This window comes from Archocentrus centrarchus, chromosome 24, assembly GCF_007364275.1.
Source record: "Archocentrus centrarchus isolate MPI-CPG fArcCen1 chromosome 24, fArcCen1, whole genome shotgun sequence".
NCBI lineage: Eukaryota > Metazoa > Chordata > Actinopteri > Cichliformes > Cichlidae > Archocentrus > Archocentrus centrarchus.
The window spans coordinates 25937059-25951353 of NC_044369.1; the positions used below are offsets into that span (position 1 = coordinate 25937059).

Genomic DNA, 14295 nt, shown 5'->3' on the forward strand with positions numbered 1-14295 from the left:
AATGTTTCCTCTCAGAGGGCTCACATTTGTCTGGAGATTCCCATCTGATTAAATGTTGGCCAGCCCGTCTGAGAGATACTTAATGTTTAATTACTCACACACAGCCTGTCAGCAGTTTGGTGAGGGCAGAAAATTTCTGACCAGATAAATCAGGAACGTGTGAATCCTCCTGAGACCCAGAAGAAATAAATGTTTTGATATATAGATTTTAAAAAATTTTTTTTTAGATAATTTAAATTTGTGGTTCAAAGAGACATTTTGCATCATTTTTTTTTTTCAGACTTGTTATTTATTTACTGTTTATCTTCTGTACCCTTGTGGTGGACATTAGGTCTTGTTTGATTGCAGAAAGATGTGATGTATTGGTATTTTTTCCATTTTTGTCTGGATTTCTGATAAAAATGTGCTTTTATTCCACGAATATTAACACAGATGACAGAAACGTGATTACTAAAACATTATTTTAACCTCTTATAGTCTAGCTTTTTTGTTTTATGAAACTCTATTCTGCACACCTGATACTCACCCAAACTTGGGTTGTTAGGTCATGTCACCGATGGGCCTAATGATCATGGATGGTATGTCAGAGGGCTGAGTGAAGCAGACAGGATTACACTCAGAACTGTGGAGTCAGACTTAGTGCCATCAGGAGATGAGGTGGAGGAGAGCCAGACATTAGAGGGTGAGAGCTCAGAGGAGGACATACCAGATTTTGAGGAATCTGAGAAAGAGCAAAATGATGACACCCAAGGGCTCTAAAGTTGTGGGATCTGGTTTCTCAACTGGGCACCAGCCTGTGAAGGGAATCATCTTTCCATGGCAGCCTTCTGTTCAAGAGACTTCCCACTGTCCACTGGGCTTTATTCATTCTCCCTTCATCAGGATCAGATGTTACTTTGATGGATAAATTAACAGGTTAAAGGAAGAAATCCAATTCTTAGCTGGAGTGTGTGTGTGTGTGTGTGTGTGTGTGTGTGTGTGTGTGTGTGTGTGTGTGTGTGTGTGTGTGTGTGTGTGTGTGAATTCAACTAAAAAGGTCCTTATTTCTCCTTCTAAATATGGTGATGCCTGTAAACTTCAGAGCCCTTCATTAAACAGTACTTCTTATTAAGGACAGTAGGTGCCACTGTCCCTGCTCAGCCTCCTCAAAAGCTGATATGTCTTCCTCTGAGTTTTCACCTTGCTGCTCTAATGTCTGGCCTTCCTCCTTCATCCCCTGACAGCAGTACGACCGACTCCCCTTCCACAGTTTTGAGTAAAATCATTTCTGCCTCACTCTGATCTCTGCTTCCTGAAGTATACTGAGGTAAGTCCTGCTGTCCATTACAAAGAACACTAAATAAAAGCTTTGAAGGGGTTAAAATTATGGAACATTTCTGAAATCCTACTAAATTAAAGTTAAGACTCTCAAATTAAATAAACAAACTGAGTATTAGGAATAGAATCATAATATCTGCACAAACTCTATCCCTTAACCTTCCTTGTGGTCATAAAATGTGGAAGCTGCAATTCATTTGAAAAAGAGAGGCCATGTGCTCTGTTAGCCCCCCACCCCCACAACCATGGCATCAATACAAAGCCCAGGATGTCCCCTTGATGGTACAGTAGGACTCATAATTTAAGACTGCGTGAATGGTGCTTGACAGAGGTCACAGTCTTATGTCCCCAATGGTTTCCTATTTTCTGTTGGATGTAATCAGACCTGTTTGGTGGTTGCGGGCAGTCTTGTCCTGGGTCTGAGGAGGCTAAAGCAGGTCTTCTAGTGTTCATGGACCACAATTAGTGTACTCATGAAATAACAGGCAGCGTGCTACAAACCAGCAGTAATAGAGAATTACAACCCTGCCCACTGAAACATTTGACTGTTTTTAGACACTACAGTATTCCTGCTACAGTATATTACAGGATACACATGATCTTTTACACGACCACATCTGTCTCCTTTCATTAATCTACAAACGAACAAATCCACCTCTGTGTCCCTAAATACACCCACACGCCCTTTGCCCAGGAGTTTCTGTCACCCTGTCATCACGTGTTACACGGATGCTGACATTTATGGCAGGAAATGGTAAGCAGCATGACCTTTGACCGGAAGTCAAAGTGAAGGTGATAAGGTACAGGAAATGGAGACCACAAGGGGAAGAAGCGTGTTTTCAGTTATTAAACTCATACAAGCAGGCGGTAGCACAGCGTATTAAACACACACAAACCCAACTACGTGCTGTTCTGGTACACACGCACGCACACTTTATTACATCCATGTTGCCCCAAGGACTGTGGCAGAGTGAGGTTTGCTGATTAGCAGGACGATTTGATTTATGGCACTAGAAAAAGTGCTGTAATAACATGATATATGAGTTATGTGTGGCAGTCATTACAGGTTTCAGGGCAGTTGCTGGAGTAAGGCCGAGCGCTCCACACACACATCAGCGGTGTTTAGAATAGCAGTTTGAGCAATAAAAGATGGCTAATACCTGAATTTATGCCCTGTGCTACACTTTCTGCCACACAAAACAACTTCCATGAATGTCTAATGGAACATCCATATTTCCAGCTCTGTGTCCACACATCCATCACCACGTTTACTACCTCTGGAGCGACACTAGAATGCAATCACCAGGGGAACAACAGAGAAAGGTACGAAGACGCCCTTATTTCCATTCCCCCCATTGAACGGCATGTTTCATCGCCCGTCCAATCACATTCTACCTGGAGATGATTACCAGCCCCCAACCACTGCCTGTGCCTCCACATGTTAATCGTTCCTCCTCTTGTTTCGCATCGCTCGCCTTCTGTTTTTCTGTACTTGGCACTAAAAAGAGAAAGACTAAAACATATGAGCCAACCCATCAAATGTTTTATAAAAAGACGGCAAATCATGGACCAAATCAGTAGTTGTATGACATAATGCTTTTTGTGTTCTTGTCACGCCGAAACAGACCCGCTCGTGGCCTAGTTTTGCCTCCGTTGTCTGACTAAGGAGACGGGACAGTGCGCCCTTGTTCTCGGGACAAGGAAGACAACAGATCTTTGTTTGTAGATGTGTTTGTACCTCCTGCTCTCCTTTCAAGTGTGTGAATGTGTGTGTGTGGCTGCCATTTTGTTTGCTTTCCAGTACCAGTTTCATATGTGCCAAATCTGTCTCTCCATTAAACATTAATTCAATTCATTTTTTATTTATATAGCACCAAATCACAACAACAGTTGCCTCAGGGCGACAATCCAACAATATTACAAACATTTAACTCAAGACAAGCCGATGTGCTCAGATTCAGGAGCAGATTAATGCCGTGTTTATGCTTCACTTAGTGGATTCACATGTCATCTGTGGTAGTTTGAAACTGTTAGCAGAGTAACAGCTCAGAGCTTCATGTGAACTGGCCTTGTAAAAATAAATCGTGTTATGTAAAACATGTTAACTGTGAAGGTTAAAGCAGCGCTTCACTTGGGACATATGTTTCACTCCTTTGAAAAGGTTGAACTGATTGCAGCACGAAAGCAAAACAGATCAAGTGGGTGGTTCTTTTGAAAACACGGCGTATTTGCAGTTGGCTACAGATGAAATGCTGCGTGTAAAATGATATCTAAATATTTCAGGAGCCATTTTGGGGCTCAAAAGAACAACAATTCAAATAGTTTTCCTGTCCGATCTCCGGTCAAAGCCGTTTTTGTCTGGAGTTTCCACATTAACATCCTGGCAATATAATGACACCTCCCTTCCAGAAATAAGAGAAAGGCTGGATAATAACTAATGTAAGGTTAAAAAGACCAAGCATCAGTAGAGCTCCACATAGGAGCTAGCATTAAGTGCTGAACCAACATCCCAGCGGCCCACTCTAAAGATAATGCTATGAATTATTGACCTGAGAGGTCCAAGACCCGATCACTTATTCATCCCCTCCCACTGTAACCATCCACATCTCACCAACACATGACTATAGAGTAAAAGGTGGAAGATTTTAACAGTGCAGACTACCTGTCTCAGAAAGAGGAGCTCCTGACTGCTCTCCTGTAAAAGTGAGCTACAGGAGCGACTAAGCGACAAAGTGAGATTTAAGGAAGGAAAGGGCGCACCAGCTGAAATGAAAATATTTGTTTTGTAGTATTTTAATGATTCTTTAGGCAGTTTTTACAGAGGCACAACTTCCAGGGCTGAAAAATAAAGCCAACGCTAAAGTGCAGTTCCTCTAATGACTACTTGAGGCTGACTCCAAAAACAAGCCAAACACAGACTCCAATCTTAAAATGCCCGACTTCACAGGATGCTGACAGCCTGTTACAAGAAAAACACCACAAAACAAAAAGTCATGGCCTCTTTGTGTTTCCCTCCTCATAACAGCTGTACATTAGGGAAATGTTTTTAGAAACATCACCCATAACATGGTTGATGGTTGTATCTGCTGTCTCTTCTTTACATTTTTAATTATCATTTATCGGCTGCTACAAAATGCCAATACCAATATTTTATAATTTGCAGCCATATAAAACAAATTTGCATCCAAACCTCAACTTAGTCAAGTGTGCAATTTTTAGCACATATGCAAAATTAACCTTGTTTTGGTCTATATGCAATATGCAAAATTAGTTTTGCATAATCAAGAATTATCTGGGGATAGATAGCAACAGTTCTAAAATAAGCGGAAGAAAGAATTGGTATCAGCTATCAGCCAAACTGTGGCTTCAAACACTGGTATTGGTGTCAGCTCAGAATTTCACAGTTGGTGAAACCCTGACAACAACATATTAGATACACTGCCAGGACACTCCTCATACACATGAGGAATTTTTGCCTTTATTCTTCTGTTAGAGATATTTTAAAGGGGAAAGAGACCAAAGCAGTTATTCAAGGAGGGATTAACACTGCGACGCAGCTTTAGAATACAGGACAGGGACTCGTACAGTATGGCTTTCTGTGGTCACTATAAAAGCTTTAACCACTGAATACTGTGTTCTCTACATGTAGAAATACAAACATTCAAACATAATCTGTGTCATAATATTCTACAGGGCATATTATATAACATGTAAGTAAACTGCACAGGACATACTGTGTTCTTGCCCAAGGTGGTTTATGAAGCAATGTACAGTAGAGGGTTACGGTAAAAGAGTCTGATTTAGGAACTGTTACAGGTCATGGTTTCAGTCGCTTCTCTTCATTAGCGTTGAGTGCACTTCCAGGATTCCTAAGTGGCTTTCTGGAAATGTCAGCAGCCATGTTGATGGAAGGTTAGGCACTTTCTACTCCAGTCACACTCCTACTCTTAAAATCTCTTTCAGTGATCACTATGTCTGAACAGCTTGGGGGGGTGGGGGGGGGGGGGGGGGTGGGGCGCACCATTATCAGCAAACACTGAAGTAAAAATGTCGTCATCCAATTTATTATGTCTTGAAGGTGATGCTGCAGCTTCACTTTCTATCAGAGATCAGACAGACTGAAGGTAAAGACAAGGGCACCGAGTGATTAAAGCTGACCGCCCCTGAGCTCTCTCCTCATTGGTGCTGAGCTGCACGGCTCCTTATCAGCCAGCAACTTGCTCATGGAAACAAATGGCGGACAGAGCGGCAGAAACAATAGAAAATCAGTGGTGCAGACTGAGGTGTTTACTCTAAGCTACTGTGGGACGGTGAGTGGACACAGCGCAGAGAAAGAAGATATGAATGAAGAGCAGACTAAAATAAAGCCTGTATGAACAGTATACCGCACATATACAGTACTGTAAAAAAAAGTCTTTGGCCACCCCTCATTTCTTTATATTTTGTTATGAAAATGTGAAATAGGTGTAGCAATTTATTGAAGCATTTGGCAACCTAAATGTAGATACAGTATATTAAAAAAAAAGCAGAATTTATTCAGTTCTAACGAGCTTGAAAGTCAATATTTGGTGACCACCTTTATTTTTTTTTATTTTTACACAGCCTGAACTCTGAGGCAGCTTTCTTCTCATTTCTTTAAGTAGTCTCAGGAAGAGTTCTCCAGGCTTCCTGAAGGACATTCAAAGCTCTTCTTTGGATGTTTCTGCCTTTTGTTCTCTTCTCTGTCAGGATGATCCCACACTGCTTCAATAATGTTGAGGGCCGGGCTCTGGGGAGGCCAATCCATGACTGATAGTGTTGCACTGTGTGCTTTTTTAACATTTTTTTTATCCAGACATGCTTTTACTGCATTGGCAGTGTGTTTGGGATCATTGTTGTGCTGAAAAATGAAGCTGTTGCCAATCAGATGCTTTCTGGATGGTCGATGAAAATCTGGTACTTTTCTGGCTGCCCATGCATCTCCTGACCTCCTTGTAGATGATTTCATCCAGAACTTTCTGATGTTCATTCGTCACTCTTTAAGACCTATTGCCTTTGCTGGATTTTATCCTGTTTTTTTTTTTTTTTTTTTTTAAGGACATGATTTTAAGATATTGTTCGTCTGCCGTAAATAGTTTTTGAGGCCTGTCACTGGACATTGTGCTTTGACACTTGACACTTTAGGAATCATCTTGTTGGTGCAAAAATACTATTTTCTGCCTGTCAAACTTATTGTGTTCTCGTTGCCATTTTTTATAAATTCAGTTAACAAATTATGTGTTTTTGTGACAGGCTGTAGGTGCCTAAAGACAAAGTTCAGACTGGTTCTTTAATTTGTCTCTTACTGTATGTGTGGACACAGCACTGGTTCACCCCCTTAGTTAGGTGCCTTTTTTTAATGCATGGATGATTGATAGATCAGTGTTAAGTGCTTTGACCAACAACAAAATAAAATCAGGTACAAGGACTGGACTGAAATTGACTGAAAAGACCTTCAGAAAGCCTGGAGAACTGTTGCTTTAAAAATGACAAGAAGGTCTGGCTCCTTGGAAGCAAAACACAAGAATATGAGGGGTGGCTGAAGATGTATAGGAACCACCAAATCCCTTCAGAACCGTGCTCAAAGGCGAGCCTTTCAGGGTGAAAGGGGTTTTGGGGATCATTGTTCGCTGACTCACAGGGCACCCACAGCCACCGCCACGTGGTTAGTCTAGATGAAGTTTTGGCTTCTGGAGGGCTGACATTTGACATCTCACAAGCACAAACACGACAGGGAGGGGTGCTCACGGGGTTATGTTGGCAGTAAAGCTGAAAGGAGAAAAAGAAGTGAAGCACTCAGATGGGATGAGGGGGATTCGGTGGTTGCAGAGGAACATATGACCAACAATCAACCACAGCAATATCTGTACAGCCCTGTTTTGAATTAGAAGCACAACCTCTCTTGTTTTACGACGCAATAAATGTCAGGGCAGTGAGATGTGAAGGCTCTCTGGGTGAAAAAAGGCAGCAGATGTCCCTTTTTATATCAGCATGTTTGATGGAATCCCAGACATGAAGCATTCAAGCCAGCAGCAGAGAGCGAAGGCAGAATTTCTGATGTTTTAGCGATGCTGCAGCACGCCGTCAAACCGTTACACCCTAATCCATATGGATGCCTTTCATTACGCTCACAGCGATTTCGCACAGACTGTTGGTATGTTTGTGGTTTATGACACAGAAAAATAATCTCATCCTGAAACAGTCCTCAGAGCTTCACTGTATTTAATAATCCAACATGACACGTTCAATAGTTTAAAACAATATCAAAAATCAATAAGTGCAGTCAGTGCATGATGATATACCATAGAGATCACTAATTAACCTATGCAGTAATATATATATATATATATATATAACCTTTAGATATTCTATTTAAGGTATTATATACACAAACTTATTCACACTGACGAGCTGAAATCAGTTTGGAGCATTTGCTTAGAAAACTGTAAAACACTCATATTTTCAAGCCTGTAGTAAAAGCTGCAGGGTGCAATTCTGATCTGCGGGCAGGCTTAGAAAAATCAATAATACTGATACTGTGTTTGCTCACAATGCATTTAGGAGTCTTTGTATGCACTGCAGATGACTGTTATTGCTAGCATATAATGGGTTCATTTTCATTAGCACAACAAAAATATAATTTACTGTAAAACATAAAATATTTTTATATAGCAGGAAGCAAGACTCTTCAAAGTAAAAATCTCTTTTGTGTCCTGGTTCAACACTCACAGCAATATATATATATATATATATATATATATATATATATATATATATATATATATTAAAGACAGAACTTCTGTGCACTGAATGAAAAGCTGGACTCAAACTGCCTACAGAGTCTGACCAGATGCATGATACACAGCCCAGCCCAGCAAAGACAGCATTGTTCCCAATAACTGCATGCCATGATAATGCAGCAGCAGTGGGTGCATACTGTATAAAAACATTAAAATATCACACATCACACGACGCATCCTCTGTGGCTCTTATACATACCAGGCTGTTTAATGTTTATGTAAAAGCACCGCAGAAGCTAATCTGCACCAACGACTCTCGTCAGCTGCACTGCAGCATCATATATTACACAGCCCTAACTGGCAGACCTACTGCAACAACATCGCCAAAAAAAAAAAAAAAAAACCCACCCTATAACACTCCACTGATCCTCCTGTGAAAACCGTCTCCACGCTCCACACAGGGCCATGTTTGCAGACGACTGATACAGACTTGTCCCTGCACCTGAGCACACAATGCTGTGTGAAGTGGAGCACGTGGGGCATATTCATGTGGATCCGAGCAGATTAATTGCTGACTTTATGCTTCACTGACGCAGGGATAAGATGTCTATACATGCTTTTATTCTTCTAAAAAAATAAAAGCTTAAGAAGTGTGTGGACGGTTTGCAATACAATAACGCTGAAAGGCACGGCTAATGGCTCGGTGAAAATGATATGTTTGAGGCTGCAAATCAATGTGATACTAAAGCCATTTGCATCATATCCTGCATATGCACGCACACAAGGGTTTCCACTCCAAAATATCAGCTTGCTATAGTGAAATCTGACACAATGATTCTTTGGTAAATGTTGTTACAGGAAGTTCTGATTTACAGCTATAACTGGAAAATGCATAGTCTGATTAATTTTAATGGCAGCATCTTTCTGCATATGAGATATTTATGCTATCTTCAAATGATTCGGCCTGACAGTCACTCACGCCGGCGCATTCTCTTGCTTATGTTTACACTCTCAGTCCTGCCAATTTCTCTCTCCATCTTGTACCTTTCCCTCGTTCGCTTGCTTTTTCATCACTTTCATTTTCTCTCTCCAAATTCCTTTCATTAATCAAAGGTACCTAACCCTGTGAGAGCAGGAGAGAGGACAGATGGCAGAATGATGGCAGCACAGTGGATCTGCCGCACTGATAACTGCCTCATGAATATCGCTTTCTGTTCCAGAAAAGCTTCAAAAACAAAAGCATCACTTGGGAGATAATATTAACTTTCTCTAGCTGTCATATTTGCTGTGAGAAGCTACAACTGAGGTAAGATGAATAAAACTAAATTTAGAGAAGTCATGCTTCATGAGTGCTGAAAGGAGACTTGACAGGTGTGGTGCAACCAATGTCTATAAATAACCATTTAACTATGCAACATAATGTGATTTGACAAATATACTGTACAAAATAGACACCACACTCAAGTAAACAGATGCCTGCTATGTCACAGTCAGAAAATATGATCAGAAATCATGTATGACACGCTTTACGCAGCAGCGCAGCCTCAAAGCTTGAGGGGTGGCCATCTTGTTTCTGTGTTTTTGTTTACATGTAGAGTCTCTGAGCAAGTGACAGGTTGTCCCACGGGGACTGACCGGACACAAGAAAAGCCGCTGCCGCTTTAATGTTTGCACTCCTGCAGCTCAAATGTGCAAGAAATTTCTTTTTTTTTCTTCAAATGACTTTTCACAATTATTTTTCCCTAAAACTGGTGTTCCTCTTTCCTGTCTCAGTTTAGGGAATATAAGATTATTTACTTTTTTGGTGATAGTTAGATGAGAACATTGCTCACGCAAAATTCGCACCTGGGTCAGAATTCAATCTTCAGTACAGCAGAGAAAACCCAAAAATGAGGAAAGAAAATATTTGCGGCCATAATTCACAGTGAATGCATTTAAATGCTGCAAACGCCCAAAAAAAAAGCTTCTGGGGTATTTATTCAAGTATGCATCATAAAAAAATCCATTTCTACTTTGTAATCGTTGGTAATACAAACTCTCAGTAAGAGCATTTGGAATTGTAACCAAGCCACAGCAACTGGAAACTTTGTATTTATTTACGTTCATTGTGTTTAAGATGGCTAATCCTGATAGCATGCTAGCTGATGGAAAACAACTGGTGCACTGCCGAGACATTTTGGGTGGAATTCACATGGTCACACTGACCTGAGAAAGTTTCACACCAAACCAAATGATACTTAGCATTAGCAGTACCATTACGCAAAACATGAAGCTGCTGCCAGCAGCCTGTGCATTTAGCTTAGCTTAAACTGTAAGCAGCTAGGCTGGGTCTGATCAAATGTAGCAAAATAAACCACAAAATTCACTAATTAATATATTTAATATCCCACAACCCTGAATTTGATAAGCGGAGGAAAATGGATGGATGGATATATTTAGTAAGTATCTTATTTGTCTAATCCACATAAAAACTTGGCACAGAGCATTATTACATTAATTTACTGGTTATATAAACCGTAAAGTCACATTTTAGAAGAATTTTGTACAGGTTTAATAAACAGGATACAAAGCATTAATTAGTAAGTGGATTTACTGGCTGTTTACAACTTTGTTCTTCTAAATCTTTGCTGTCAGTTACTATAAACTGGCTGCTAGCTGCTAAACTCAGCTAATGTAACTTTATGTCATCTATTTAACAAGAAAGAAAGAAACTCATTAATTTCTTCTTTTTTTTTCAGATAGAAAAACAGTTTAATGTGTAGTTCTTCAGTCAGTAAACTTAAATAATCTGAATAATCTCTGTGTTTTGGTTATCAGTATTAAAGTTGTTTGCACCATTTAAATGCATGCATTTAAATGGAACCATCCAAGAAGCTAACACCATCTCAGCTCAGTAGCCATGTCTCCTCTTACTCTGGGCTATGAACCCAGAGCGAATGTGACTAACCCCAGAGTGAGGCAGAGCACCACCAGCTGCTGTGGAACAAGCTCTGCTGAATCAATGAGGATGATTTTGTTTGTTATGCAGCTAAAACCTGAACTGCACTGTGACAGTGAGAAACAACTGCAGGAGCCCACACAACCATTACAGAGGAATTTACCAAAGATGGAGCAGGCAGTGGTCTAGCTTTTTTTGCTCAAGGGGATTTGCCTTGAGCTCTTGAGCACAGAATTGCAAGCACTTCTCTACCTCAGTCGTTCTCAATCTCTAGATCTAGTTTGGATTCAGAAGCTCAACTGCTGTTGCGATGCTGCACCTGGCTAAATTTGATATACAATCATGTTTATCCCCTTATGAAATATCCACCGTGTGAGGGAAGTCCTGTTTCTTAGACATGTTAAGGGTTACAAATATCATTTTGTCTTCAAGATTTCATTAAATCATTCCAACAGATACAGAAATATCAAATGTTGCCTTAGACTGGTTGTAGAAGGTTTAATTAAGATAATCAAATATGAGTGTTTAGTCTCATTTAAGACCAATATTAGAGGGTTTGTGTTATTGTAGCATGATCATAATAGTTACTAATCCATGGGGAGACATAAGATGGATGGTTAGGCTGATTAAGGACCTTTTAAATTTGAGTGTCACTTGCAGTTTCAGGCTGAAAGTTTAACTTGGAAAGACTGGGGAGGAAACAAAAAAGCAAATAAGAACTGCACCTGCACCAAAACACGCAATGCGCAGTCTGCCGGCTCAGCATCAATCAGAGAGGCTTTAGCTTCATTTCACAGATGGCAGGCGTAAAAGTGCTCCTGTGAAATGAACAATGGCCAGGGTGTTTCTAAGAAACAATCAGTGTATGGTGATGCTGTTGCAAGTCACCATTATCCAGCAGCCCCTTCACAATGTGTGCAGTATAGGCCTGGCATCCCCTCCCACCACACAGCACTTCCACCCCCTCCCCATTTCTGCCTCTCTCCCTCTCTGCAGTCCAAGCCGCATAACATGATATGGAAAAGCAGCAACCAGGGTATCCTTAGGGGCTTTGCTGTACTGTAGGCCACACTTTGACACTGTCATGAATGCACAGCTCACAGGCTCTCCTTTTTTCCTTTCTCCAGACTTTGTTTTTCAAACAATGTGATTTGACCGCAGCCTTTGCTAAATGTAGAACTCCTGCTGTAGATGTGCCAAACATTCAATTGACGCTCAATTGACCATGTGCCAGTGACCACCAGCCAGGCACTTATTCACCGTGTGGTAATGTAATATAATTTTAAGCACGCCAGAAATCAACACCACTTCAGTGTCTACTCTGCCGCATCATCAAAGCAAAAATCACGTCTCTGCATGAGCAGGACTGTGTAACTCTAAGAGCAGGCATGCTGTTATGACTGACAGGCACTCACTAGCCTCAAGGAAACACTGGCTCACCAATTGTTTCTTACCAAAGCTTTCATATATGCAGACTTTCCTCCCAATACTTATTTCAATTAAGATTGTGAATTTGGTAAACAATGCCCCTGACAGACAACTTAGACAGTATGGTCCTGCTGGAAAAGCAACTAAAAAGATCAGATTTAGAAGTTATGATATGATTCATATGTGGTATGTGTGTAGCCTACGTGCACCAAAAACACTTCAAACTGGTACACGCCTTGGAGAGCTCAGGTATCGATTTAGCACGCAGTCAGTGTGGCCTCGCTTGACTGGCAAGACAGCGCGTGCGAAGATCACTGACAGTTTTGTGCGTCGCCACAGACACTGATAGGATACAGAAGGATAGAAGAGGGGGTGGGGGGTGCGAGGGAAGGATGGGGGGGGGGGGGGGGGGGGGGGGGGGGTGTCATAGTGCGGGTTTCACCGCGGTCCTCCCCTGTCCTTTTTTTTCTCTCGCCTGACCGCCTCCACATCCACCTATCCACCCGCCTTTCCCCTTTCTGCCTCGGTCACGTAGACGCGTGGCATGGATTTGGCGCGTCATACAAAGATACTGCGTAAAATAAATAAGAAGGGAGCGTCGCATTCACGGAGCGCGATTCTGCCCCCCTCCCTACCCGCACTACTGTTTATATCGGCTACCCTCCTCCCACCGACTTCACCATGGCGCAGTTTACTATTACATGACATCCCCACAAACACACCACATCCAATCACCCCGACTCGTCTAAAAACCAGCGCGGTTGCTCTCTGTCTCTCTGTGTTTCTCCTTTTCTAGGTGGCATGAATGCGACACATTGATTCACGCTTCATCATCTTGCTGCGACATCAGTCTATACCTGCTTCGAGGTGGCTGAGGATGAGGCTCTCAGTCAACCACGACACTGATTTGCAAGGAAAACATCCTCTCCCCCCACATCTAAAATGGCTGGGAGAAATGCTTGGCTGAAAAATAACCCCGCAGTCCCTTTTTACAATGTGCTCTTGGGCAACAAAATCACCCCGCTGAGACGTTGATTTCACCTACTCGGTGCGTGTGCCGTCTCTGGCGCTGTCCGAGGTGCTGAAGCTCTGAAAACGCCCACACTGAATATACGCATTATAGCGCACCGCATCCCATCCTCTCAGCTTTCCACTGCGCGTTTGAGATTTATCACCCAGGAGGTCACGCATTGCCTCCCCCTCCTCGTCCTTTGCTCTCCTCGTCCTAACAGTACCGCAAATGATCCACAATACTCCCAAATATCCCAAATAGCACACACAATATGTTTATGCCACCATCATTTATGCTGAAAGAAACCCCAGAGTCACGGTTTCACTAAATACCAAACATATGCTCTAAAAACAACCGTTCAAAGAACGCAGAAATTGTAGAAAATCTCGTAGAAAACGTCTCCAGTCTTACCTGTGCCTGTTTTCGGTGGCCCGCCGTCAGTATGGGAGGAAATGTCTGCGTGTATCAACAGCTAACCGATACCAGCCTCTCACTGTATATGACTGCTGCAAAGGCACTGCACGTCGGCTGGTTCCTCCTCACTTCTTCTTCAATGGGGGGAAAACAGTGCAGCTCTCCTCAAAGATGGCGGACACTTTTGACGTCAGCAGCAGCTTTTAATAGATAACTGTCATCAAGAGGGAGAGAGAGAGGGGGAGAGAGAGAGAGACTTCAAAAAGTCTTTGTTATAATGGGCAGCTGCGCGGATAGCAGCTTAACAACAGAGTGTTTAGATGATTTCATATGCTGCTGCTGCATGATTCATATATCCCACCACATGGAAGCTAGATAGAGAATCAACACATCAGCTGTTCATACATCCCTACAGGCCTTTCAGTTCA

The 14295-nt window shown here is 41.8% G+C and overlaps 1 protein-coding gene across 1 annotated transcript in view; it reads right to left on the minus strand.

Moving 5' to 3' along the window:
• Positions 1 to 14022, minus strand: part of snap25a (synaptosome associated protein 25a) — a 41678-nt gene extending 27656 nt beyond the window's left edge. The window contains exon 1 of the mRNA XM_030721064.1: positions 13865 to 14022. The gene's annotated coding sequence lies outside the window, so the exon portion shown is untranslated. The remainder of the gene's footprint in view (positions 1 to 13864) is intronic.
• Positions 14023 to 14295: the final 273 nt, after the last annotated feature.